Source organism: Mesoplodon bidens (genome assembly GCF_964165515.1).
Source record: "Mesoplodon bidens genome assembly, chromosome: 3".
NCBI lineage: Eukaryota > Metazoa > Chordata > Mammalia > Artiodactyla > Ziphiidae > Mesoplodon > Mesoplodon bidens.
This window is the reverse complement of record NC_138178.1, coordinates 2,837,397-2,862,362: the sequence shown is the minus strand read 5'-3', so window position 1 is coordinate 2,862,362 and position 24,966 is coordinate 2,837,397. Positions and strand designations below refer to the sequence as shown.

Here is a 24,966-nt window from a genome sequence, read left to right as displayed (position 1 = left end):
GAACTATCACATTTCTTTAATTTTTCTAAATTAAATCCAGTGTGACTTAGCTTCCACCCTAGAGAGGCAGAAAATGCTTCTATCTATCTATCATCTATCTATCTATCTATCTATCATCATCATCTATCTATCTATCATCTATGTATCTATCATCTGTCTATCTATGTATGTACCTGTCTATTTATGTACCTGTCAATCATCTATTATCTATGTATCTCTCTATCAATCATCTATCTATCATGTATCACCTATGTATCTATCATCTATCTATGTATCTATTTATGTATCTATCAATCATCTATTATCTATCTCTCTATCTCTCGATAACTATCTATCTATCTATCTCTCTATGTCTATCATCTATCTATGTATCTATCAATCATCTATCTTTTGTATCTATGTATCTATCAATCATCTATCATCTATCTATCTATCTATCTATGTATCTATCTATCTATCAACTATCTGTCTATCTATGTATTTATGTATCTGTGTATCTATCTATCTACTCTCCTTGTTCCTATTCCCTCCCTTGGGTTGTACAACAATGGAGGAAGAGCCTCTTGGTGCCCGTGCCTGCCACTCCTGGTCATTCCTGCCCGTGGGTCTCTGTAGTCCATTCACAGATAAAAAGCCTCATGCCTCTGGATCAAGTTTGACCCCAGGACTGTCTGTCCAGAATCCTAATGTCTAGCTTCCCTGAGCACACTTACTCCTTGGGGCCCTGTGTACAGGTGAGCCACTGACGGAACCTACAACTGGTGTGGATGCCCTCCCCCTCCCCCTCCCCTCCCGCCCCCCAACTGTCAGTCCCTCTTTCACCTTTGCAAGTGTTCTCCAAGTATGGATCCTTGGACCAGCAGCATCGCATGAGTATTGCTTTACATTTTGAAGTTTACACAGCTCTCACTGTGTCGTCAGGATGGAGAACCACTATTCTAGATCAATGATGATAATAGAAAGGTTGAGAATGTACATAACATGAATGCATTTTTTTTAACATCTTTATTGGAGTTTAATTGCTTTACATTGTTGTGTTAGTTTCTGCTGTATAACAAAGTGAATCAGCTATACGTATACATATATCCCCATATCCCCTCCCTCTGACCTTGTAAAATCAGATTTTAAAATTTAACTTTAATTTGGCCTCATTATATTGCTTTAATTGATTACAAACTGCCTGAACCCAACATAAAGGGTAAATAATAAATGACATTTTGTCAAGTAGAGAAGAGACATGCCGAATTAATTACCAAGGGGAACCTTCACATACCTTTAGAGCCAAATAGAACTTAACTGGGATAAAACTCAGAGAAGTTGTGACTTTGTTTTCCCAGAACAACAGGGCTTTGAGGATAATCGAGAGTTTGGGTGATGACAGTGATGACTTTTGTCTCCTAGGTTGCACCCACCTGCCAGCTGTCAGGGAGATAACATACCCTCCTCAACTGAATTCAAGAAATTTGCCCAATGCCTTTTACATTCCGGGAACTGTGTTAGGTGCTAAGGACACAAAGTTGGGTGAGTCAATCTCCGTCTTCAAAGAATTCATGGCTTAGTGGGGAGAAAGACGTATAAACATTTATAAAGCAATATACTGTGTGCTATTAAATCAAAGATGCTATCAGTGATAAGATAAATCATTATTTTTTTGTAAAACTAAGAAAAATTAAATTATGTTATCCTTTCCATTTTAAGATGCATTCTGATTTGAGAGACATTTAAATGTCATGTGCTATAGAAGTTTCATTAAGGAGCAGAGGGAAGAGACGGTTTGACCACCTGGGCAAAGCAATGAGCTCCAGGGAAGTATTTAAGGCTGAAATTGGGAGTCAGATAACTTTAAGCTATGTGACCTAGGGCAAGTCACTTAACATCACTTTTTCTCTCATCTGTAAAAGACGTAAAAATAGTAGCTACTCTGAAGAGTTGTTGTGAAGATTAAAGATTTCACGTAGAGTGCTGATCAATGATTTAGATCTAAGTGCTCAAAAAAGTTGGCTATTTTTAGCAGAAGCAGTTAATGATAGGACTTGAAGAAAGACTAGGTCTTTTTCCAAGAGATAAGGGAGAAAACAGATCCCACGGAGGAAGAGCCGAAGATGCAAAGACTTCAAGCCTGTTTCTGGAACATTCTGCTTGACTGCGGTGCTGTGGTCGGTGAGGTTTCTTCCTTGAGGAATTCTGGATCTTTCTGACACCTTCTTCTTTCTCCTGCGCCTTCTTCCCCTGCCCTCGAATCCCAACACACCCACAGGGCAGCTTGGTTCTTTCAGCTTTTCACCCGAAAGCATGCACCTGGCCCTTTACTCAGTCATGGACTTGGCCTCTCAGAGCCACACCACTAGTGACTTGCTTTCCGTTTCCCTCCTCACTCCCCCACCCTTTGTCCAATATCCTTTGTCTGAAAGGATTCACTGCTGTTCCCTAGTGCCTGTCAATTTCTTTCCAGGGACTTCATGCAAATAAGGGTGCAGGTGGCCTGCCCTGATTTCACAAAGTTCCCTGAGGGCTAACACCCTATTAGGGCATTCACTCTGAACAACATTCAGTGATCCTAATCCCCTCTGAAGCTTGGAGCAGTTACTGGATTTCTCCAAATAACTGGGCACAGAAGTACCCAGGCAAGCTGACCCTGTTCAGGGTTTTGCGATATTATGCTGCACCATCCTTCAAACAGTTTTTCCTCCTAAAGGATTTTTCTTCTCGGTATTATTTCTATTAACACAGTGCCCCCTGTTTAGAAAGCAACTAGTATCCTGAGTAAGAAACCAGCCATTGTGTGGATTTGAGGTCATGTATCCATCCATTCATTCCTCCACACATCTTTAGTGAGTACCTGCTCAGGGTAGGGTCCTCAGGTACCAGTAAACCTTTGAGGTTGAACAAGACCAATATTACCCCTACTCTCACAGAGCATACAGTCCAGCAGGGGAGGAGGTGAAAATCATTTCCAAGGCCCAGAGCAAAGGCAGTTTAGGGAAAGCTTCTCGGAGGAAGTTTCTGCAAAGGAGAGATCCCAAGGATGGGGAGAATTAGCTGAGTAAAGGGATGGGAGAAGAGAGGTGATAAAATGAGATACGAAATAGAACTTTGCAAGTCGTGTCACTGCAGCTGTAAGATTGTGGGCTTATGAGCGTGTGTCCTTCTGCAGCCCCCCATCTCTGCTCCCGCTCTTCCTTCCACCCAGCTACCCATCTCTGCTCCTTTCTCATGACCGCCTCTCTTTGTTTGGGTGTAACGCTTGTTTTGTGGATGTTTATCATGTTGTCATTATTACAGTCTTGGTTTTTGTCCTGGAGACAAGAGCCTTCTGGATGTAGAAGTGACCTGGTTATTGTGTTGATTACCTCGAGCAGATCCTGGAGCTGGGGGGGGGATGCAAGGGGGTTGGAATGGGATTCGGTTTGTCTTGATCTTGATTCTGAATGATGAAATATGCATAGAAGTCAGGCAAGTGGTGGTTATAATAGTGTTTTTGAAACTTTTTGAATTGAGATCCATGGTAAGAAATACATTAACATAGCAACTCAGAAAACACACACATTACTGAAACAGTAGTTTACTGAAGCTTGTGTTTTGGGAAAAATTACCCTTATTGCATGGGATACAATTTGATATTTGATATTTTGGATTCTGATTAGTGTTTTTCAGGCTGGTAATCCACTAATGGGTCACAAAATCAATTTACTAGGTCATGATGGGCACCTCAAAAATTGAAATAGAAGTATCCATGCGGAGACAGGCCAAGAAATAGTGAAGAAGATACCCCTACACTGTGGTCAGTCTTTAGGAGCTAGAATTTACAGATCTTGCACTTTCCAAGTCCCTGTTTCTTGCCTTGTTACTTGAAACTCAATACAGACCAGTGGTTATGGCTGCAGATTCTAGAGTATGTTGACTCTGTTACTCAGAGGCTGTGAGATGTGTGACACTTGGTCTCCTGCACTCTGCTTGCCCCATGTGTAAATGGGAGATAATAACAGCACTTTCCTCATCCAGTTGCAAGGATTAAATGAATTAATGCAGTGTCTGGTGCATATAAACACTCGACAAATATTAGCCATTATATTTCAACCTTTTATTTTCCCCTAGTGTTAAGGTTCAGCTTTTCGCAGTTTGCCAGTAGGACAAAAGGAAGAGTTATGAAGTACAGGGCCCTGGAACCCAGCTTGCTAGGGGCAGCAGATACCAAAGTGAAACAACCACCAGGGGAAACTGAAACCCCAAGGGCCAGAGTGAAGGAAGGTCCTCAGTCCTTCCAGTGCTAACGCTTGAATGTCCAGGGTTTTGTTTTGTTTTTGTTTTGCCTTAAAGAAAGCAGTTCTCCTAACAGTTCCTCTCTCTAATATCAACATACGTTTGACCCTAGCTCCTGGTTACTTGTCTAGATCAGATTCCAGTCTGTTACAGAAACTTGACTGTATCTGATCATGTATTTCCCCCAAATTTCTACTTGATATTCCCTGAGGTTCCTCTCCTTGTTTGGGTACGCTTTCTGCCTGTCAATCTTTTGTTGGCTGCATTACTTCTTTCCTGCATCTAGCAAGACAGGAGGTTTTTGTTTTTGTTTTGTTTTGTTTTGTTTGAAAATCTTGGGGTATCAAGAGGAAAAATTTGCTAAATAATAAGATGAGAAGAAAGGAATGTCTTCTGTCATACCATCTTACAGAGGCAGAAGTATTTTGTATTGAAGAACTTTTAATGCATTTGGTGTATACTTGTTAACCATTTCCATTCCATAAAAGGACAGATGTCATATACGATGTGTGGGATGCTCCCATAGGAGTATCTAGAATCTCCTTAAAAAAGAATTCCAATTTTGGGGATTTTATAAGCATGTAAATAATGAAATTAACAATTTAAAGTTTCTTAAAATTGTTGTTTTGCAAGGAAAATATACTGTCATTTGTTCAATACGCAGAACTTTTAAGAAGTGCTGATTCTTCTATAACCCTGCTCCACAGAACAAAAACCTTATTTTTGTTAAAACTGTTATCTACAAACTTTAAAAATTTCTTATATCATTTGATAATGATCGTTAAAACCTTGTATGATATATTAAGATAAAATATACGAATAATATCCGAATCAGAAACTTCTCTAAGATTTAATTACTTACGTGGATTTTTCCTGAATAATACGTTTATTTTTAACCAGCCCAGATATCAGGCGTTAAAGGCTAACATTCCCCCGCATCACTCTTTCCTATAAAAATACTACAGTATTTTCAGTGAGAGTGTAAATAAACAATTGTTTCAGGTTTTATTTACACTGGAGCTGCCGGGCAAAATTCCCTGCTTCATCTAGCTATTTGTCGTGATTCCAAGTAAGTTTTTAAAAGTGATCCTTTCTCTCCTCAGTACTTCCTCCTTAGCGTCTATTTCCAAGGCCTGTTTTTCCCATTCTTTATTTTTCCCCAAGACATATTTGTCTGAGCCACTTTTAAGCATCAAGGTTTTTTTTTCTGCCTATAAGAGTAATAATATAAGAATCCTACAAGTCAGAAATAAATGTTTAGTATATTGATGTCGGCTCTTCGAGCCTTCCTTTTTCCTTCCACTGAGCCATCTCTGAACCAGCACTCGTCATTTGTAAGAACACAAGAAAGAGCCTAAAAAGGGGCAGAGACCCGTGGGATGGGCGCAGGAAGGTGTCGTCACGCGAGGAGGAGGAGGTGGCGGAAAGTTTACAAGAGCGAAGAAGCGAATATCCTTGTTTGTACAGATCATCGCCTGCGAAGCTTAATAGAGGAGAACGGTAGTCCTCAAGTCGTCTCACTGAGCCAAAGCGGGAAACCCAGTAGGAAGGGTAGAGGCTAAAAACTCAAGTAAAAGGCTAGAGGAGCCGCCGGGACAGGGTGGGGTCGCCGGGCGCCAGCCTAGCCTCGAGCGGGAGCCGGAAAGGCGGGCCCCAGGGGACGGGGCCGAGCAGATGTGGGCGGGGCCAAGCCGGAGCAGGTCCGGTTGGGGCGGAGCCTGGGGCGGAGCATAATCAGCGTGGGCGGGGCCGAGTCAGGGCCTATCCAGTTGGGGCGGAGTCTTGAGGGGGCGGGGCAGGAGCAAGGGCCGGTGGGAGAGCTGACCCCTCCCGGCCGAGGCGCCCGTGGCACCTGGTGAAGAGCAAATGGCTGTTTCCTCATGTGGAGGACTTCTAAGGAACACGTGAGGGAGGGAAGGCAATGTCTGTGGAAAATCTACCTCACAAGCCTGGCTTCCTACTCCAGCCCCCGGGCGGCAGCCCGCTTGCTGGGTTCCCAGAGTATTTGCAGCCACGCGGCCGTCTGCGCCTGCGCCTGCGCCCGCGCCCATGGCTCCGCGGCGGGGCGGGGCCGCTGAGGAAGGGCGTGTCTCCCGCCGGCGCGCGGGGGGCGGGGCCGTTGGGGGGCGGGCGGCGGCGACCCGCGGCCTGACCTGCCCGGGCGCCGGGTCTCGTGACGTCACCTCGCCGTGACGCGCACGCGGTAGGAAAACTGTAAGTTTCTGAGGATTTCTGCAGTTCCCCGGGCCTGCGGGGCTCACCCGGCTGCTCGCACCCCCGTAGTCGGTGGTGGCCGTGGGTTCTGCTCCTGGGGCGGTCCGGGGAGCCGCTGAACGCGGTGACGGGACAGGTGCCCTCCCGGGCCGGGAGCGCGCCCTCCGCGGCGGGAGGGACGGGCGTGCGAGCAGGCGAGGCCGCGCCCCGGCAGCACCGCAGCTTCTCCCCTGGGGCCGTGATGTAGGCCGGGGAAGGGGGAGTCCGGGGGGAGAGGCCCCTTTGTTTCTTCCTCTATGTGGGCACTGGGTTCCCCTCTGCACATACTGAGTCAGGGGTGCAGGGTTCCTGTGGAGACCCCCCACCCCACCCCGCCCGGGCTTCCTCTGGGGTCCCGCGAGCGACCAGGTGGCTGAGGCGGAGCCACTTGCAGGGATGACCACTTGCTGCCTCAGTGTCCTTTTCGCGTACACTGGAGGCGAAGCGGCCTCCGGCCTCCCTCCGAGGCAGCCCCAGGGCCGGGCGCGTCGTGAGAGCACGCGAGGTGACACTAGCATGTGACCGCGCCAGGAGAAAGCGTACAAAGGCAGTGGGCTACTCTGCGAACGTGGGGACCCGCAGCCCTCTGACAGAGGTCTCGTGGGCCGGGGTTCTTGCCACGGTCTGCCTCCCGCCTTCCTCCGCCCACTCTGATCCTGGACCACCCTCGAGCCCGACGGCCGATCTGAACGTGGTGGACGGGGGCCAAGAAGTCGCTGGAAGCGTCACCGCCGCGCTCTCGGCGATATTATGAGGCCCCGCCGTGCGGGTTGGCAGAGAGAACTCTGAGCGCCCCGGAAGAGTCGCGGGGTGCTGCCGTGTCCCTCTGGAACGCCCCGCCGTCGTAGCTGCCTGCCCGCCCGGGCTTGGTGCGCCGCCGACGCGTTCCTGCTGTGCCAAAATCGTTCTCAGATGCAGGGCAGGTGCTTGTCAGGAACTTCGAAGGGCAGAGGACCAGGCACCCCCGGTGTATTTATTCATGAGACCGAGAGATCCCGTTTCTGTAGAGGCAGCTCCAGGGCCTACTACTCTTCCATCCTGGTTTGAAGGGCCTCAGACTGGGAACGCAGGGGTTCGAACCTTTGTTCTGCTCGTTACTAGCCTTTGCGTCCAAAGATGAGTCACCCAAACTTGGAACTTGAGCTTTCTCCCTCAAATGGGAGGTGATGGCATGCGTAGTGTCGCTCTCCTGAGGATCAGCTGTGGTCATGAAGGTGAAAACGAGAGGCCGGCTCAGTACGGTGTCGTTATTAAGAAATTCACGCCGGTTCCCTAACCTGGGGAAGAAGTGTGTTGTGCTTGCAGAGTCAGGTCCCGGGTCAGAAGCGGAGCTAGAGCAGCAAATGAGACGACGTGTCCACCCTAGTGGAGCTCACGTTCCGGCGGGGCACCGGGCAGCAAAGAGCAAGGTCGTGATGTTATTTCCGACGGCGGTGAGTGCGGTGAAGCAAAGGAAGACGAGGCCGGGAGTGGGAGAGCAGGGCAGGTCGTTTCAGAGGGCGTCTGTCTGGGGACGCCTCTCAAAGCGGGTGGTAGTCGAATGGATTGACGGGAGAGGAAGAGCCTGAGGTAAGAGCATGTCGGGCAGGAATAATCACAGCAGTAAACCTTGCCTGGACCTTACTGTGTGCGAGGCCCTCGTCTAAACGCCTGATGACGTTTTTACAGCCTTCTGAGGTCTGTATTACTATCTCCATTTTTATCGATGGGGACCCTGACACACAGAGGGTTTAAGAATTTGCTCAGGGTGGCACAGCTGAAACGTGACAGGGACAGCATCTGAGTTTGGGCAGCGCGACTTGAGTCCGGACTTGGAAGGACAATACCGCTACTGCCTTGCGGCGGCAGCGACCCTGGCGCAGTGCGCTGAGGGGAAGCCAGGCTGGCGTGGCCAAGGCATGGCAGGGAGAGAGTGTTCAGAACGGAGCGAGGAGGGGGGAAGGTGGTGGCCGGTGGCGTTGGAGGGCCAGGCAGTTAGGGCCCTTGTAGGCGTGGGGCAGTGAGGATGCTCCTCGAAGCGTGACGGAAAGCCACAGGGAGGTTTGCATCACGGGAATAGCATCTGACTTCAGTGCTCTTGGATGGAGAGTTGGCCGGAGGGTCGTGGAGCGGGGAGCGTTGAGAGTGGGGAGGTGGGAGAGTCTTGCTGTCCCCCCGGGGGAGAGACGGTGGGCGCCCGCACTAGGGAGGTACTGGCGAGGCGATGGTACGTCGTCAGAGTCGTGGAAAGCTTCTGAAGCCAGGAGTGCTGGTGTGGACTTGCTAGTTGGAGGCTGGGGAAAAGGAAGAAGTGATGACTTCTCAGGTTTTAGGGTGGAACAGCTGGTGGATGGATAGTGGTGCTGTTTCCCGAGACGAGAGAAAGGGGTTTGGGAAGAAAACCGTGCATTCCGTTTTGGACGAGTTTTAGATGCCCGACAGACATAGTAACAGCAGGACCGGCGCTAGGACTAACAGTTAGCACCGTGTAAGCGTGAACTGTGTGTCCGATGGGGTTTTAAGCATGTTTACACATGTTAATTCATTTAATCCTTATATCACAGCTGTGTGTGCCAGGAGGCATCAGGGTCCCCACTTTACCGGGAGAAGACAGAGGCACAGAGAGGTTCAAAGTGACCCGCCTGCTGGCACCCAGCTGGGCAGTGATGGAGCTGGGATTCAAACCCCGAGCCGTCTGACTTCCAAGCCCATGCAGTTTATCCCTGTAACGCCCTGCGAGTCGACACGTTGAGTAGGCCCTTGGATGTATGGATGTGGAACTCAGGGGAATGGTCAGGGCTGAAGACACACGTTTGTATTTCTTCCGAGAAGGCCCTCTTTGGTTCCTCATTAAGCCTTGATGGGCAAGGGGAGAAAGGCACAGGCAGCTGGCGCTGTGCTAACTGGCCCGTCATTACTTGATTCCGTTCAGGCAGCCAACACCTAACATTCCCCCTCCGTGAGGCTCAGAAGCTGAGGTCCGCATCTCTTCCTCTTCTCTGTCTCTAGTCCCGAGTCTGGTGCTTGCCATGGAGTGGACGTTAGGCATGACTTTATATGCAGGACGTTGGCTGAGGTTTGGGGAGCTCAGAGATGAATAAAACATAGCTCTCCTTCTGGAGGAGCAGAGTGCGAGGAAGGACCCGTGGGGATAAAACTCGAGTGGACGGCGCGCACGCTGCTGAGTGCATCCTGGCCTTCTTGCCGCCCCCGCTCAGCCCCGCACGCTTGAGGGGCGGGGCGGGGCGGGGTCAGAGGAGCAAAAGAAGGCCTGAGCGGTCGCAGGAGGGATTCGAGGGCCCCCAAGAGTCCTTTTCAAGAAAAGAATGACTCAGAGCCTTGCCTAGTTTACTGTATTTGCATTAGTTTTATTTGGCAACCGTATAATTTTCCCCAAGTGAAATACAGTTTGATATTTGAATATCATGGTGGAGTGATGAGTTTTTTCCAGGTCTGTTACATCATTGTTGACAGGGCCCGCTGGTGAAGTAAGGGAGTTGCCTTAAAATGTTGCAGCTTGCATAACAGAGGGCGATGGAGGGGTTGTGTGAAGTGTTTAGGCAGGTTTCCGCCCGGTTAAGTGAATCAGGCCAAAGTTCCACACGTCGGAATGAGTTTGAGTTTCTCTGCTGATCATCCCGTTAACACTGAGCTGTATTTCTTGTCAGAGAAAGAGGATCTGGTGATATTTGTCATGAGTGGAATTATGTGGAACAATGTGGAAACACAGGAACTTGAACCATACATACAAAAATAGGTACGTTATTTCTGTTGATTTCTTTCAGGGCATGCTATAATCTCCATACATTTATCACGGTTTTATTACTTCCTAATGTGAGTATTTCACATCTGAACCATTACAGATTATATATTGATAAATTTATACCATTGTAGATTTCGTGATTAGTTTCAGAGCTTTTCCCCTACAACAGATACAATTATATTTTGTTTAGCTGTTTTAGCTTTCAGTGGGAGAGTTGATCTGAATAACCAAGTCCACCAGAACTCTAAAGCAGGAATCCTCCGCAAGTAGAAAAGTGGAGATGTGCCGTCTCAGTGTGCAGTCCCCAAATCTGAAATCTGCTATTGTAGTGGCCCTAAATTTAATGGAGTTGAAGTGATTATCACTATTGTTTTAAACCACAATTGCAGTTAGCTTCCTTAAGAACATTAGATATGGTATAAAGTAGAATTGCATCTTAAGTGGCCTGTTGATGGCTCAGGCTTTGTCACTTTTTAAGTTCAGGCGCTGGGAGAGCAGGTTGACGATTATTTAATTGTGTCAGGTAGCTCCCGGCAGAGGGGCAGTGATGGTCAGCCGTCCTGTTTGAAGACAACAGAAGCCACTCTTTCTAACACTGACCAGGTGAAATATAGCATCCTAGATAACTTATCCAAATTGCGTTTAAAATTTATACTTACCTAGGCAAATTTAAAAACTGCCATGTTAAGAGTACCAATGTAAGTACTGATATTATGGAAACTGTTTCTTGTAGAAAACCATGTGTCTAGCCCAGTGATGGAATGTAGTAGGCATTAAATGTAATTCTTAAAATTCTACTTCGTATATTTTTGCACATTACCTTCAACATATATATTATATATTTACAGTAATAGCTGAATACTAATTTGTGTACTTTTACTTAATATTTTAAATGTTTGAATATGTTTAATTTTAATAATTTAAATAGATATGTAACACTTAATTTTGGTTAATTTCATATTTGGTTGCTTAGAAATTAAAACGTTGAGGCTTGATTTTTTTTGTTTTCACGTAAACACTAACGAATAAGAATTAGTAAGTCTGGGTGGAGACTAAGCTTTAGTGACAGGTTAACCAAATTGTCACCCCAAAAAAACTCCCAAGAAGAGAATTCTTAAGAGAGGATGAAGCAAAAACAGCATGTTGATGGAAGAGATAATTGAACCGTAACTCACTACCGTACCTGCAATTCTTCTTACGAAGTTACTGTCCTACAGACAGCATTCTTTTCTTGAGTTCTTAGATTGCAAAACTGTTAGTTTTTCAGACTGCATTGTAAGCCACCAGTCTTTAGAGAGAGAGAGAGATGTGAGATAAATACGACTGGAAGGTAGTACTATGGCTGTAGCTCAGTGGATCTCAACTGGGGATGATCTTGTCCCCTCCCCAACTCACCCTGGGGACATCTGGCAATGCCTGGAGACATCTTTGGGTGTCACAGCTGTGTGGGAGGGGTGCTGCTCCGCACATCCAGTTGGTGGCGGCCAAGGATGCGCCTAAATACCCTACGGTGCACAGAGCAACCCCAACACTGAAACATGATCTGGTTCAAGTGTCAACACTGCTGCTGTTGAGAAACCCTGCAATGTATAGCTTTCTTCTTTTCCTTTTTTTCCCTGATGCTTTAGAAATTGAAGGGGTAGTTTTAAGTGGCAGACACCTGACTTGAACAAAAGATTGTGTTGAACTGCTTTTAGTTCATTGGAGAGCTGAGCCAATTTGGTGCATTTATTGCGTGGAAAAGAATTCTTGTAGCTAATGGCCTAGTGGTTGCCAACGTGTCTAGTGTGTTGGGTATGTTCTTAGGCATGAAATTTTTTTCCTAGTAAAGTTAATTGGGGCATTATATAATCCTGGGTTGTAACAAGTTTGTTAGTATGAATCCTCTTCATTTTTGTAGGTGTGGAATTAATTATCTCCCAGTCAAAACTCCCAGGCTTTCTCTATATTTGAAAAATCCTTTTCACATTAATTTTCATATGTGATTGTCATAAATACCCCATGAAATGTGTAGGGTATGCATTACCCCACTGTTTGACAGATGAGGAAACCGACTTAGATCAAATGACTTGTCATGTGTATTATAGCAAGTTAGTGACAAAAGTAACTCTAGGACTCTGAGGTCCGGATGCTTAGGACACTTTTAAAGGTACTAGTTATCGTTATCTCTTTTAATCTTTCTGACAGTCCTGTGAAATAATTCCTATTTTATAGATGAGGAGACAGGTTCAGAGATATTAAGTAACTTATTCAAGGTCACCAAACCCATAATGTAGTTTTGACTGTTTCCCCTGAGCGTAATATACTGCCTCTCCATGGATTCTTCTCTAGAAATAAATTCGACAGTTTCTGTATGAATTCACCAAATCTATGCCTAACTTAACTAAGTAGGCCTCTTGGCACTGTAGGTGAGGGAAAATTCTCGTCTACCCTCTTTGGGTCTCTAGCTGGGCCTGAGAATTAAACCGACATAATACAGATTAATAGGAGAAAAACATACACATTTTATTAAACTTTTACATATGCATGGGAGCCTTCACAAGAGAATGAAGACCTGAAGAAGTGACCAGAGCAGGAAGCTTTTGCACATTTTAGACAAACGATAACTTTGTGAAGAGTTGACAAAGGGGTGTGGGCCAGAGGTAGTGAGTGGTGAGGGGGTAACAGCAAGGTAAGGGTTACTGTAATAAGGTTTGTTTGTACAGATTTCTCAGCCCCCAGTTCCCCGCCTCTGCTGATAAGAATGTCTTCCTCCTGGTACAGGGAAAGTACCTTTCACATGGGAGTTTTATCTCTTGCTTTCAGGAGGAACAAAGGAGACTCAGAGTGTCTTTCTTGTACCTGCTATTTCTTAAGTGCCTTTATTTCAAAATAACCAATATGCCAAAATGGCAGGTCTTGCGGTGACATTCTGGTTTCCTTTAACACCTAGTCAAATGTTCATGTTAACTTGAATCAGTTGGTAATTCAGTGTTTGTAATCCTACTCTGACTGAACTTGAGTGGAAACTTCACGGAGCTTTGATAAACCGTAAGGCAGCACTACTTGCCATTTAGGATTTTTTGAGAACACTAAGTCCAAAAGCCGTCCAAACATGGCCCTCAGCCGTATCTGAGTGTACTTGGGTCAGGCGACCCTCTCGCACGATTCACTTTGCCAGTCTGATAGAGGGATTTATATTTGGGATAGGACTCCCATTCATTCTAATTTTCTAATTAGAACCTATATTACTCTCTTCAGCCATCTTTTATGTCAAATTGAGACAGTTTTTCGTACTTTTTCTCCATGCTGACCTAAACCTCAAACTGACTTGACTTTAGCAACAAACAAAATAACATAATGGTTAGGTTTTATTTGCCTTTCTGAAACATTTAGAGTTTATCTTACTCTAAATGAGTACATACATCATTTTTGTGAGGTGGTAGGAGCTGGTGATGGTCACTTTATTTTCTAGACTGAAAAATTTAAGAAGAGATGATCAGTTTACCCAAGCAAACCAATCTCAAAGATAGGATTTAGAATTTAGGTTTTCAGATCTTAAAAAACCAGGCCACACTGTCATTTCTATTAGATCAGAAAGAGTATCTACTTAAATATTTGCTCAGTTACCATATTCTTTGAAGACTATTTGATGATACTCAATTCTTGATACAAGTTTCAGTAATTGGAAATTTTAGTGTTTCATATGGTACATCCATCGGCTGGGTTTGGACCATTGATAGTGTGAGGTGTGGGTCTGGGATTGAGAGGAGAAGGAAAGGGACCCCTTTGTTAGTGCAGCTGTGTATTGGGCTAGTAGGATTATACTTAGGCTTAAAAGGGAAAGACTCTCAACTTTCCATAAAGTTGAATTATTATAACAAATATTTTTCTTACCTTCATGAAGAAAAATGCTAATAACCAAGTAACCATAATATTTATCGTATTATTGAAGGAAGAGACCACCACTCAAGTGTAGCTAAATCAAAGCTGAATTTCATACTTGCTGAGCAAGGGAGAATTATGCTTGCAGAATATAGTCCTCAAAACAGGCAGAGATGTACTTAGGTCGGATTTTGAGGAAGCATGGAGTTTTAGGATTTTTTTTTTTTTTTCAAAAGTGAGACAATTTAAGGATTGGTTGACTTTAAACTTGGACTTTAGGGACTGGCCAGCTTTGAGGAGCGAGGGTACTGAAGGGGGGCAGTTCCTGATTGGCTTACTTTCTCAGCTGTGTACTTAAGTGGAAATATTGAGTAGAGTTTAAGGATTGATTGATCGGGGCTTATTTAAAACCGGTTCTGCGTTTACTTGTTCCCAGCTTGGGACAAGAGCCAAGGAATAATCTTTTCCTTTCTTGAAGTTGAAGAATAGGTACTTTAAATTTTCCACGTTTATGTCAAACCTTTGTTAGCAGTGGTGCTAATATAACACTTCTGATTTTGCTTTTCTTCTGAAACTTAAAAGAAAAAAAAAAGAGTGCAGTGAATATCATTTGTTTCCTGCCTAGTAGCCTCAGGATTCTATGATATTTGGGACCCAGGCTGTTTCAAGGATTATTTTTATATGTAGTTAAAAAGACAATATGTGATTTATGGAAATACTTTAATGCCTTAGACATTACGGTGAAAGCTGTGTGACTTTTATGTTTACCTTTCTCTCTTGTGGGGGTGTGGGTGTGTTGTGTCAGTTGCCTGCCACAATTCGTCCTGATGGAGGCTGAATTATAGATCTAAAAGCTTGCTGTGTTTGCTGTTCTTAGAGGTACCTCCAGAAGTGATCACCTTTTGAAAGCAAACTAGCAATTATCCCTACCAACATTTTAGAAGGGTTCACGATTATATTGCATGTCTTTTATAGAAGGGAGGCTGAGTCACGTTAGTATCTGTAAATCAGTTTACCACAACTATTATATCAGAGTACCATTCATATAAAGTATTTTGGTTTAATAGTTATTTTGAAATATTTTTATGCTTCGGAATGAAATAAAGAGCTATTTATGACTATTTCTCGGAACTGTGCCAAAATGTTGGTCTTTTTCTAAATTGATCTCTCACAGTAAGAGTTTAGTTTTAAAAATGTTTTCCTCTGGAGATGTTAAAATCAACTCAGAGGGCATTATTTATCCTAGAAGTTCAAGAAGGCAAAATGAGTTGTTGGTGTTCTTTGTGTTTTGTATCGAAATTTTGTTTAAAATAGCATACATGCTGTATTTACACGAAGAATGGGTGCTATATACGTTGTGTTTATAGGCTTCTCCTGTTCCCTTCCTTTTTTTAAAAAACTATTTTATTTATTTAATTTATTTATTGTTTGGCTGCGTTGGGTCTTCGTTGCTGTGCGCGGGCTTTCTTTAGTTGTGGCAAGCGGAGCAGGGGCTGCTCTTTGTTGAGGTGCGCGGGCTCTAGGCACGCGGGCTCAGTAGTTGTGGCTCGCGGGCTCTAGGCATGCAGGGTCTGTAGTTGTGGCGCACGGGCTACGTTGCTCCACGACGTGTGGGATCTTCCTGGACCAGCGCTTGAACCCGTGTCCCCTGCGTTGGCAGGCGGATTCTTAACCACTGCGCCACCAGGGAAGTCCCCGTATTCTCTTCCTTAACCTACAGCTTTTGTGTCTTACCTCTGCCTTCCAGATGGATATCATCCAGTGCTAAAGCTATAGTTGTGATTTAGATAAAGCATTTTTACGTGAAAGCTCTTTGAAACCGTGAAGCCTGATTCTTGTTTTTATTTACAGTCCAAGTTTCTGACCTGCTATGAGAGTTAACCTTAAGAGGTTAATCTTCATCTAGTAGCAAAATTAATGTTATGATGTTCTTTATGAAAGAGCTGTTGATTACGAAATGATGCTCAAGCATATTCCATCCTCAACATTTCATTTCTACAAATTTATTCTAAATAGGCACTTAAGTTTTCTAGGAAGAAGTCTATGATGCCTGGCCATGGTTACTGGGATTATTCCTTTACTACCTACTGTATGAAATTATGATTTGAAGTGTGGTTTTTCTCTGTGCACATGCAGTGAATAGTCGGGCTTTTATTGCCTAGTGGTATGATGAAAAAAGAATCTTAGGCTAGGTGATCTTTTGTAATAAAATGGAAAAATACAGGGTTATATGCACTTCAATAAAAGCCTTGTTTTCTGGACTTTGCTAATATAATGGATATAAAATGGTATCTCGTAGGTTTAATTTGCATTTCTTTGATTACTGGTGAGGCTCAGCTTCTCTTCATTCACTTGTTAGCCACATGGATTTCACTTACGCTTGCCAGATTTAGAAAGTAAAAATACAGGACACTATAAAATTTGAATTTCAAATAAACAACAAATAATTTTTTAGTATAAGTGTATACTATGTAGTAGTCGGGCCATGCTTATACTGAATTTTTTTCATTATTTATCTTTAATTCAGACTTAATGGGGCATCCTGTATTTTATCTGACCACTTTGATTTTATTTTCGGTGAATTGTCTGCTTGTGTCTTATCCAATTTTCAATTGCACTTCCTGTCTTTTTATTGTTATTTTTCAAGAGTCCTTGGCATACACTGGATATTAAATCCCTTGGTTTCTTTTAGATGTTGCGAATACGTACTCCCAGTCTTTTGCCTGTCTGTTAACTTTGTCTAGAACGTCCTTTGTTGAATAACAAGTCCTTAATTTTGAGGGACTTGTTGTTATTACTTGTTAAATTCCATCAAAATTTCCCCATGGCCAGGTAGAGCTGCACTTAAAAACACAAAGTCTCAGCTCCCTTACAGCAACAAAGGTTGATTTCTTACTCATGACATGTCCGTGGCTCTGTTCCACGTCGTCTGTTCCACTAAGCCAAAGGAATAGGCTTTTTGGAGACATTGCTATTCTGTGGCAGAAGGAAAAGGATGTGGCAGAATCAGGTGCTTGGACGTGGCATGTGTTACTTTTGTTCATATTTTATTGGCCAAAGCAAATTAAATGGTTGAGCCTGAAATCAGTCAGACGGGAAGAGCCGTCTCAAGTCACGTGGCCTGCCCTGACATCACTGGGGTGTGGTGGTTTAATCCTCCTGTCATGAGTCAGATGACCTCAGGGTAGCTCACCTTGAATTGAGGGAAAGATGGATCTGCCACAGCAGCCAGCAAGTGAAGGAGGAGAAAAGACAAGCTTAGTATCTATGACAGGACTGTCTTTAGCTGTGGTTGCTTTCATGTGGTACTGACTGAAGGCAAACAGACATGCTGAATTTTTGAGAGGATTACGTTGGCAAAGATGCCGCAAGTTTGCCTTGTAAAAGCCTGTGGTGGGTTTGACATTGACACCTAAATCAACCCTTGACCCCCAAATTGGCACCAGCTCTTTGCCACGTCTTTGGAGCACATGATTTTCCGTATGCACTTCACATATGGCTAGAAAGGATGATGGGAATTAAAAAAAAAAGGAATTTTCCAGAGGCAAAGCCAGGCTCCAGCAGACAAACTGATAAAGGAGATCCCTCCTGTTCCCCCCAGAGGACAGGACTGACTTTAACCAAGGGTCTGGCTTCCTTGGTGGAGGGGGGATTCTTTGCCTTTCTCGTCCAGCCGTATCTCATCGTTGGTAAGAATGTGTATTTGCCATTCTTTTCTTTTCAGAATGGGAGACTTAACTGCATTCATCTTATTTTCGTTTCGTTGTATTTTGGTCGCTGTGCTGGTGGTGGAGAGCAAAAGGTTCCTGGTCTGTTAGTTTGTAGGTCACTGGGCTGGGATGGAGCCACGTCGATATCTGTTGCAGAGATCGTAGACTCGGAGCGGAATCCAGTGATTGGATGGGCGTCCCTTTAGGAAGGAGACGACTCTTCCAGAGTCGGGAGAAGGATACCCTCTCACCTCTCATATTTAGCTCAGCCTACAGAGAAATTGTATTTCTTAGGCTCCTTGTAGGCAGATGAGGCCACATGTCTAAGTTTTGGCCGGTGGGTGGGAGTGGAAACGATGCGTGCCACTTCTAAACCACATTCGTATTCAGATCTGCTGTTAGTCCTGTTCTTTTCCCCCACCCCCAAGAGCAAGGTGTTGTGAGCCAGCTTCTGTCCTGCAGACCAGGGCAGTGTCCACAGGGGTGGTGGGACGAGACAGCAGGAACCTCAGTCCCTGGACCTTCCTGGGACCCCCTGTCTGCCCCCGAACTGTTACATGGGAGAGAAACAAACTCCTCTTGCATTTGAGCCACTATGTTCTTGGTTTTGTCACAGCAGATTGGCCTATATCCTAGTTAATACAGATGGCAATGAGGTTAGCAGGAAACAAACAGGGAAAGTTAGATTTGAAATTGTTCTTAGTGATTGTTTTGTTCAGTTGAAGTTTTTCATTTATATAGTCTTTCTATGAAAATTTATTTTTCAAACTGCTTAGCCAAGAGTTTAGAAATAAGCTCTTTTACTGGAACCTCAGCCTGACGACGATTATGATATATTCCTTTTTATTTCATATGCGTATGTTTTACACGTTGATATAAAATCTTGTAGCCTGATATTTTCATGTGATACCCATTTTCTCTGCTGCTTTAGAGTTCTTGTACTTGCACAGTTATTGTTACATAACATTCAGCTTTACCATGCTTTAATTAAAGTGCAGTTATTGTTGGCTGCTAAGGACTGAATTGTGTCCCCCCCAGATCCACGTCGAAGCCTTAACCCGCCATGTCACCGGGTTGGAGATCAGGCTTTTAAGGAGGCGATTAAGGTTAAATGCGATTGTGAGGGTGGATCCCGATCCTACAGAACTGGTGTCCTCACAAGAAGGGGAGGAGACACCAGAGAGCTTTCTCTGCCACGTGAGAACGCGGTGAGAAGCAGGCTTTCCGGATTCCAGGAAGACCGCTCTCACCAGGACCCCACCATGCTGGGCTGCCACCTCCAGAGCTGTGAGGAAATGAAGTTATGCTCTTGAGCCACCTAGTCATGGCACTTTGTTACAGCAGCCCAAGCTGACTAAGCCCAAGCCCGGGCTTGTAACTGCTACACCACATAGAGAGGCTTTTCTCAGATCACACAGTAGATAGCTAAGCAGACTGCCAAGAAGGGTCCAAAAAAGTCAAGTAGCAAGAAAGAATAATGTCACTGAAGCCAGGAGACAAGACAAGATGTCGATGTTAAATTGACAGGTTTAATAAATTCTTAGTGGATTTTCAGCTAAGAAGTCACATGTATTTTGGAGAGAGCAGTTTCGTGTTTGCAGGCAAAATCCAGATCTCAGGGGCTCGAGCAGTGAATTGGGAGTGGGGAAGAGGAACCGTGAAAATAGTGAGTTCAAGCTGTCTTACAAGACACTTGGCTGTGAAGAGAAAAGGGAAAAGAGGACAAAGGCAAGGGAGAGACGTAACGTCTGGGGCAGTGGATCAGTTTTGTTTGTTCATTTGTTTTGTGCCGGGAGAATCTGAGCCTTTGCGTGCAGTGGGGCAGAAGCCTGATGAGAAGGGGAAGGTGAAGATGGGGAGGGGGCGGGTGGACCCGTGACGGGGAAGATCCCTGAGGAGGTGGGCTGCCTCGCGTGCCTTCCAGAGCTCTGGCTGGGGTTAGCTTCGGGCCGGAAGAAGGACATCCGCCCTCCGCACTGCCAGGAAGGAGGTGAGAGCGGGCGTGTGGTCGGTGATCGGAGGGACGGAGGAAACGGAGGGAGTCTGACCTAATGCCCTCTCTTGTTCCTGTGGAGGTGATGCCGCTTGCTGAGTGGAGGGGAGGGGAGGAAGCGTGAAGAAAGTGATGGCAGCCTGGAATTGCTTCTGTCGGCTGTGAGAGGGGGACTGGATTGAGAGCCTGAAAAAGATGGATGGGCTCCTGGTGGGGGACCGTGTGTTTGCAGAGTCCCCCGTCGGCACGGCTGGGGCTTTTTTATAGCAGTGACCTCTGGGTGGCTGCGGTGTGTGAGGGAACAAGTAGATCCTTAGGCTGGTTGAGGGGAAGGACAGGCCGGCGAGAAAGTTGAGAGTTTAGGCAAAGGAGTGATTGCAAACCTCGGTGATCAGATCCTAGGTCACAGTGGGCAAGAAGTAAAGCTGGGCGCGTGGTTGATGGATCAGGTACGAAAAGAGAGGGGTTTGGGGAAAAGCTGGAGGCCTAAACGCATTTCAGATCACGCAGGACTGATTCATTCACTCATTCCATAAACGGTGAACATCTGTCTTCCAGGCACTGTTCTCAGTGGTCTGGCTCCCAAGACCAAAACAGTGATCAAAACGAAGTCCCCGCCCTGGTAGAGCTTCCTCCTAGCGGGGGAGGCAGACGGCAAGCAGGGATAATTTCGGACAGTAAGAAAATGTTAAAGAGAAAAATGGAGAAAGGTCAAGGGTCAGAGACCGATAGCATGAACAGGAAGAGGCGACCTCGGAGCAGACTCGAGCGCCATCGGGACACAGCAGTGCACGTGGGTCCGGACGCAGCCCGGGCAGAGCCCCGGCCAGGGCTCGGAGCACGAGTGAGAGGAGAGGGGCGTGGTGTGTCCAGGCTGCCCTGAGGAATTAGGGTTTGGTTCAGGCGTCGTGGGAGAGACACCCACCAATCAGAGGAGTGACGGTCTGCTTTCTGACGGTTCATGTTGGCCGCTCTGTGGGGAGCTGGTTGGCGGCGGAGGCCAGGGATCTGGGGAGCAGGAAGGAGAGACTGGGGCCCGCAAGTGGCATTTTGAAGCTGACGGTTTGAGCAGTTGAGTGCTGCTGGGTGAAGGAGGCCAGGCTGTTCCTTTAAGCAGACGCACCCACTCCACAATAGGCATTCTTTTCAGTGGACAGAGGCCTGCCCCTGACCCCTGGCTTCTTCCACACCCTTTCCTGTTTTTGACTCTGCTTCCCACTGGCTTCATTATCCATCCTCCCCTTTCTCCCTCACCTCGTCTTTCAGATCTGATGCACATTGTTGTCTGCCTGGCCAAGACTTCCTCTAGACTGAAGGTTTTCAGGCCTTTTCGTTGCAGTCTGATTTCAGTCTTCAGAAGATGTCCGTGGAGGCCCAGTACGTAAGACAGGTGCAGTGCAGTGCTCCGCCCACGTACAACTCTTCTCTGATCCCCCCGGAGCAGCCCCGAGATGCCTCCAGAAAACGCCCAGCCTCCCAGGTCACAGTGTGGAGAAGGCCTGCCTTGCACTGGGATGCTGCTGCTTGCAGCCGGCCATCCCTGGGGTCACCTCGGGTCATGCTCCCCCAGCCGAGCTGTGCCTCGTTAATCCTTAGGCACCTCTAGCCGGAGGGAGTGTGGGGACCTCCAGTTACAAAGTGGCGTGCTGAGGGCGCTCAAAACTAGGAGGCAGGCCTGTCTTCCCCAGCGTTAGCTTTACTTGCCGGCTGTTATTTACTAAATGCGCGCGGGAAAGATGGATGAGCGATGAGTTGCTGATAAGCCGTGAGTTCTGTCTTGCCTTCTCAGCAGATTCGTATATTGACCCTCATTAAGAATGGTAAATGTTTTTTATAACAAAAGAACATAGATGTATTATAGTTTAGAATATAACACTCGTGGGAACTCTTTAAGAGAAAAAACACCAGTCTAAGAAATTTTAAGTTTGCCTGGGCCCGTCAGGGCTGGGCCTTCAGTCTTCTGGGGATGATTTGGTCCCTCTGCTCTGTACTAGGAATGCTTTGACAGACAAGGTTAGAATTGCCTTTGTAAGTTAGTGGATTTTTGTTCTGGACTTTTGTTTTTATGTTTAATGGAGCTAGTATAACTTTTTTTTGCTCAGCATGGAGTAGGAACTGGCCAGGATAGAGACTCGGGACCTTCAGGTTTTTCTGATTAAAGGTAAAACTGTGAGGATTTTCCTCTTCTAGTCAAGTTTCATTTTGACAAATGTCATAAACTAAGTACTGCTGCATTATAAAAAGTATTTATAAGAAGCAAGGGATGGCCTATTAAGGCCAATACTCAAAAACAAGGTCGTTCTAGGCCACAAAATAAGTTTGGCACTTTGGGTTTTTTTGAAAAACAGGATATCGCTTACATTAAAATCTGTAGTGTTTCTCTTCTGAGTTGAGGATGGATCTTTAAGCATTAAGATGAAAAATGTCTTTCTTTGGATTGTTTGCTATTAAGAAATATTTTTAGGGCTAGGGACTTTGCATAATACTGCCAAGTTATCAGACTAATGAGGGTAAGGATTTGGTTATGTTCAGGAATGCATCCTGAGCTAGGAGTCAAACAGTGCCTGCTACCTAACACTTCATAACTGTTTTTTCCAGTGAATGAAGGAACCATCTTTTATATAACTTGGAAATAACATTGTCTGGTTATAGATACAAGATAGCATCAGGGTTGAACTGGGGGAGACTTCGTGGAAGTTCTGCCGCAGTGTTATCAATATACATTGATAACAATGTATATTCATACCAATGAATGAATATCAATATTCATTCATCTTTAAATGAATAAAACCGGGAGCACATCTGTAAGCTTACTTTTGAGTCAGCCAGTTGTCAAGTCTGTTTAATGACATGCCAGTTCTATCTGTAAAATGGGGATAGCAACACGGCATCTGTTTATTTAGTGCAAGTCGCTGCACTAAGATGAGATGAGATACACAGAGTGGGAGAAAATACATAAAAGTCATATATCTGATAATGTACTTGTATCCAGAATTTACACAGAACTCTTACAACTCAGTAGTAAAAAGGACAAATGACTCAGTTAAAAAATGGGCAAATGATCTGAATAGACATTTCTCCAAAGAAGACTTACAAATGCCTGGTTAAGCACATGCAACGATGCTCAACAGCATTCGTCATAGGGGTGTGCAAATCAGAACCACAGAAGATAGCACCCGTAGCCACTACTCGGCTGTAATCGAAGATAGGTAATGACAAGTGTTAGTCAGGATTTGGAGAAGCTGGAACCTTTATACCTTGCTGCTGGGAATGTATAATGGGGCAGCCACTTTGGAAAACAGCTTGGCAGTTCTTTAAAAGGTTAAAAACATCAAGTTACCATGGGTTACCCAGCAATTCCATTCTTAGGTATATACCCCAAAGAAATTAAAACACATTCACACAAACACTTGTACGTGAATGTTTATCGCAGCATTATTCCTAATAGTTAAAAAGTAGAGACAGCCCAGATGTCCATCAAGTGATGACTAGATAAACAAAATGTAGTATATCCACACAATGGAATATTATTCAGCAAGAAAAAAAAGAATGAAGTGCTGACATATGCTGCAACATGGATGAATCTCAAAACGTTATAATACATTGTATGATTCCATTTATGAAATGTCCAGGATGGGCCGTTCCATAGGGACAGAAGTAGATGAGTAGGCTGGGGGCATTGGAGGCGGGGGGATGGGGAGGGACTCCTCATGGGCAGGGAGCTGCTTTCAGGATGATGCAAACAGTCTAAAGTGGCTTGTGCTGATGGCTGCACAACTCTGTGAATACACTAAAGTCAATGAATAGTGTACTTTAAAAGGGTGAGTTGTATAGTAGGTGAGTTATATCTCAGTAAAGCTGTTAAAAAAAGAATGTATGAGGTAATATGTAGGGATATACTTTGAGCTATTTGAGAAGATCCTAGTAATATTATAGTTTGACTGTAAGGCTTTTAAATAGTAGCAGGATGACTTAGATATTTTTCCTTGCTTGCAGGCCTGTGATTTTATGCCATGACTCAACTTTATAAGGCTATAACTCAGCAGTATAAAATATTGAAAATGTTGAAACATAAAATGAAAACTGCTTGGCTTACTATTTTTATTTAATAGGATTTTCTGAATCAGTTGATTAGCAATAAGTAGAATGTGTCATTAAGGAGTTAGATTTTAGGGCTTCCCTGGTGGCGCAGTGGTTGAGAGTCCGCCTGCCGATGCAGGGGACACGGGTTCGTGCCCCGGTCTGGGAAGATCCCACATGCCGCGGAGCGGCTGGGCCCGTGAGCCATGGCCGCTGAGGCTGAGCGTCCAGAGCCTGTGCTCTGCAGCGGGAGAGGCCACAACAGTGAGAGGCCTGAGAGGCCCGTGTACCGCAAAAAAAAAAAAAAAAGAGTTAGATTTTAGAATCATAAAATTTTAGAGCTGGAAGAAACTTTAGAAGTCATCTATTTGAGGCTCCCTCATATTGTTTTGTAAGTGAGAAAAGGGACTCCTGCAGAGGTTAAATATGATATCTTAGGTCGCAGAGTTGAGTAAACTCTAGAACTGAGTCAGTGTTCTTTGTGTTGATTACTATTGGTTTTAGTGCTATTAATAGTATTAGCACTGGCAGTATCAATAGCAGTTATTTAAATGCTTCCTATGTACTTGTCGTTCTGTTAGGTACTTTATGTGTGTTATCTTGGCTAATATGCACAGCAGTCTATGGATGATTTGTTTCACCTGTGTATGAGTTTCCTGTTGCTGCTGTTACAAATTAACAAAAACTTCATGCCTTGAAATAGCACAAATTTATTATCTTACAGATCTGGAGGTCAGAAGCCCAAAATGGGTCTTACTGAGAGCTGGTAGGGCTGCATTCCTTTCTGGAAGCTTCAGTAGAGATGCGTTTTCTTGTCTGTTCCATCTTCTCTAGGCTGCCCACACTTGCTTTGCTCGTGGCCTCCTTCCACTGTCCGCAGTGGCAGATCGAGTCTTTTGGACGCTGTTTCTCTGGTTCTGAGTGTTCATCCCTCTACTCCCGTTAAGGACCCATCTCAGTAATCCAGGATACTCTCATTTTAAGGGCCGTTGATAGGCACTTGCAATCTTAATTCCCCCTTGTCATGTAACCTACCATAAACACAGATTTCAGGGATTAGGACA

At 45.0% G+C, this 24,966-nt stretch overlaps 1 protein-coding gene across 27 annotated transcripts in view; it reads left to right on the top strand.

The window, feature by feature from the left end:
• ZNF438 (zinc finger protein 438) overlaps positions 1 to 24,966 on the top strand; it is a 391,097-nt gene that overhangs the window by 215,178 nt on the left and 150,953 nt on the right. For 4 of the 27 annotated variants that reach the window (XM_081230079.1, XM_081230070.1, XM_081230066.1 and 1 more), the window contains exon 1: positions 6,488 to 7,946. The exons of 16 other annotated variants lie outside the window; for them this stretch is intronic. The gene's annotated coding sequence lies outside the window, so the exon portion shown is untranslated. 7 more of the 27 variants (XM_081230069.1, XM_081230063.1, XM_081230065.1 and 4 more) reach the window with 4 other exon arrangements.